Source organism: Oryzias melastigma, linkage group LG14, assembly GCF_002922805.2.
Source record: "Oryzias melastigma strain HK-1 linkage group LG14, ASM292280v2, whole genome shotgun sequence".
NCBI classification, from domain to species: domain Eukaryota; kingdom Metazoa; phylum Chordata; class Actinopteri; order Beloniformes; family Adrianichthyidae; genus Oryzias; species Oryzias melastigma.
The window spans coordinates 28898910-28902846 of record NC_050525.1 but is presented as its reverse complement, the minus strand read 5'-3'; the positions used below and the strand labels follow the sequence as shown (position 1 = coordinate 28902846).

The following is a 3937-nucleotide window of genomic DNA, read 5'->3' as shown; positions in this document are numbered from 1 at the left end:
GGGGTCGTGAGGCAGAACATGAGCCACTCTGTAAAGAAGAGTGAGACTACATTAAACTGAGCAATCATCCAGACGACAAAGGAATTGCACCCTCTGGTGTTCAGCATGGAGAAGTGCAGTTTGGAATAAAGTGACGCAACAACCAGACAAACCAGATTCATCAATAAACCTTCTACTGTTCTGGAATATATTATCAGTTGTAAAAAAAAAAACACCAATTATTAAATGACTAACTATTTTTAAACTAAATATGATTACTTAAATTTTCTTGGTAAGATCCTTTATTTGTTATTATTATTATTTTTTGCAGTGTCAGTTCTTTTGATGACCTCCTTTCACTAAGCAGCAGCTGTGAGACTTTTTCCTAATAAGATCTTGAATTTTTCAGAGCGAGTTTGATTTTTTTTTTCTTAAGACCAAACATTTATGGTCCTGGAATTTTAAACTCAGCCCTGCGAAAGACTGTTGACCAGTCAAAAATGAATGCTCAACTCTAGCTGGGATAGGCTCCAGCAACCCCAAAACCACTCAAGCAAGATCAGAAAATGTATGTAGAAGTTTTAAATTGCTACTGAGTCAAAATAATGGATACAAATGATTGGTTGATCTTTTATTCAACTGTTAAGGGACTTTTTGGAGATTAGAAAATGATATTAAAAGTTCTGAAACATTTGACTCCACAAAAACAAACATCAAAACAATGAGTCATTAAAAGAAATGTTTCTGATATTTCAGCTGGTTTTTCTAAATATTCTTTAATTTTAATGTAGTAATTCAATGTTTATTCAGTTCTGTGATTTCAGTATTGCTGCTTCGCTTTTCCTGGAATCATATTCAAAACTCTGCATCTATGTGACCTAATTCCCCTAAATTACGTTAAAGCAAAACTTTCTGAACTTTTAAAAGTAATATACACATGTCACTCTTAACCTGACGGTATTACTCTTAATATTCTTTTATTAATTGTTGTACAGTTCATTTTCTTGTATTGTATTTCTACTTTATTGTTTTACCTGTACTTGTTTTCATGTGTTGATGCCTTTAAACAGAGATTACATCTTGATGGGATAAAATAAAGGTTTAATTAAAAAAAGGGATTTCTACACACTAGTATTACATTCATATTTTTCATCATAAAGTTTTTAAAACGTGTTATTGTTTTTACTTTATCCTACAGTTTTTGTAGCAGAATTTAAATAATTTTTTCATCACATTTTGTAAAGAATTACTTTTTGGAGATTAAGCTGTTTTTTATTTGCTAATTTTCATTTACAGATGCAAAAAACATTTTTTTCATATGATTTTTTTGTTTCTGTCCACAATAGAAAGTGTTGTGTCAGAAGAAAACTGACCAGAATTCTACTTGGAATCCTCTAAAATTGATCCTGAACAAAAACTGCATTTAAAATAAAATAAAAAAATACAACAAAACTTTTTTAGAAAGTGAAAAATCTTCTGCTAAAAATATTTTTTTCAAGGAACCAGGACTGTTTTCCTGTGCAGCACGAGTCCGGAGCAGAAAGATTTTGAGTTTTCTTTCCCGGCTGACCCACTTTCTGCACTTCCTAAGAGTTTGGTGAATTAGAAGCATGTGCGGCGCAGAGCGGGACGGCTCTGAGCGTTTTCATTTGAAGCACATGTGTGCAGCATGAGGACGGGTCTGTGAAGACCCCCCAGCCCAGAGCTGCAAGAGTCTGGAAACGTTTGTGCTGCTGCTGACTCACTGCAGCTTCACTGTGGCTTTAAATCCGACACATGATCTCATGAACCTGGAACAGAGAAAATCTGGGTCAGAAAAGCAGGAGAGCGTGGGGGGGGGTGTAGGGGGGGTTTAAATGAGAGACGGCAGCAAAGTGAAGCAGTGAGTCTGACAGAGGAGGAGAGCGCAGAGGAGCTTCACCACCACGCCGGTACTTTTTATTTATTGGATGAATCTGTAGAAATGTGGAATTAGTCTGGATAACATAAACTTTAGTTATGATAGAGAACATAAAAAGCTGCACTTTTCCAGATTGGTGCTTCTCTGAACTTGAAAACTTGAAGTATTACTTGTAACCTGTTGGGTCAAAAGCTGTTTTTATTTATTTGTGATTGACAGTAACTGACATCCCATCCCTCTGTTATCTGCTCTCCTCAGCATGTGCAGCAGTAAACTCCGGTCCAGATTTCTCCCTTTAGGAACATCCTGTCCTCTCCCTGCCTGGACTGCTGGTCTGGGTCTTCAGGGTCAAACAGGGACCGGGATTCTGTGACCCTCCTTCAGGTCCGGCCTTCAGCAGACAGGTCGGTGCTTCCTGCTTGTTTGAAGGATTAACGGGATGGATAAAGTGAACGATGCTGCCGTTTTGAGTCTTTCTCTGACAGAAAATATACATTTTTATTTTTATAAAATCACAAAACTAAACTGAAAATGAGCATCTTTATCAACTTTGTGAAGGATTTTAAAAAGTTTTCTGAATTTATCTGAAGCCTGTTATCGTCTTTCTGTTACAGTGGATGTTCCCTTTTTATAGACTTTATATCATTTAGAGATTTTTAATGAATTCGTTTCTAATCCTAATTTTTATATATTCTTTTAAACACTCATATTTGTATTGTGGTCACTGTGAATCATTAAGAGAACTGATGATAACACAGACTGATGAGCCGTTTTGTCCATAAAAAGCATCAAATCCGCATTAAATTGAATTTTCCGTCTCATTGATGTTTTTTCCCACTGACCCACATTTTTCTGTGTTTCTTGGTCTTTATGCCGAGTCATCACAACCTCTTGTGGGTTTGGGTCTGCCGCCAGAAGTTGCACAATTCTGACTCAACATCAGTGTCACACAAAGTGACATGAACCTGGTTTAAGTTAAATAAAAAACTAGGTTAAAACTATGACAGTTTTAGGGCCACTTTACAATTACGACTTTTAATCTCGTAAATTTACGAGAAAAAAAGTTGTTACTGTTAAACTACGAGAATAAAGTTATATATTTATGACTCAAAAAGGCAGGCTAAATGTAGAAATTTTTTTCTCGTACATTTACAAAATGAAAAGTCGTAAATGTACGAGAAAAAACTCGAAATATTACTTGATTTTTTCTTGGTGGCCCTAATACTCCATAGAATAAAATAACAGATATATTTGAGTTTGATATAAATACAAACTCTACCAGAACATAGAAAACTCTAAAACTGTGACTGTAAAACATCCAATCATTACACTGACAAAATTGAAAAATTGTATCAATTAACAAAAGTTGTTACATTTAAAATACTTTTCATCAGAATAATGTTTTTAGCTCTCTCAATTTAAAAATGTAATTTGACAAACTCAAACATTTTTAAATTGTTAATTGATCCAATGTTTCACGTTTTACAGTGTAGCACAGGGGCCTCAAGCTCAATTTATCCGGGGGCCGCTGGAGGCGGAGTTTGGGTGAGGCGGGGCCGCATCAGGATTTCCACAAGAAGAGGACTGATAAAACATTCCAATGTTCTCAAATATCTTTATTTCTAAAAGAACATAATGAATTAAATAAATTAATTTAAAAAATGAAATAAGCAAGTCAATCATTAATAAAATAATAACAATGACAGCAGATACAGACGACTGAAGAAACCACATAGTGACTGACTAGAGCAGTGTGTCTGAAATGGTGGAGCGCCCCCCCCTGGGGGGGAATGTGAACAAAACCATGTTTACATTAGTTATGGATATTGTACATAATCCTACTTAGTAGTTGATAATAAATTAAATATAGCAAAAACAACCTAAAAATCCATTTGGTAGCAGAAAGCTGCTGTTTACAGTGAACCAAAGAACTGAATCTGTGAGAAAAGAATTCATCACTACTGTGGAGGAAACAAGGAAAGACTTGGAGGTTTTTCTAAAAATAATAAAATAAAAATTAATAAAACAGATTACTTAGAAGTTTTTTTAATATTCTCT

General features: G+C 34.8%; 1 long non-coding RNA gene across 1 annotated transcript in view; it reads left to right on the top strand.

Annotated features, from left to right (window-relative positions):
• Positions 1-1813: 1813 nt before the first annotated feature.
• The window catches only part of LOC112142703, a 3656-nt gene continuing 1532 nt past the window's right edge, over positions 1814-3937 (top strand). Inside the window, exons 1-2 of the long non-coding RNA XR_002918631.2 lie at positions 1814-1910; positions 2138-2283. This is a non-coding gene — a long non-coding RNA (uncharacterized LOC112142703). The remainder of the gene's footprint in view (positions 1911-2137; positions 2284-3937) is intronic.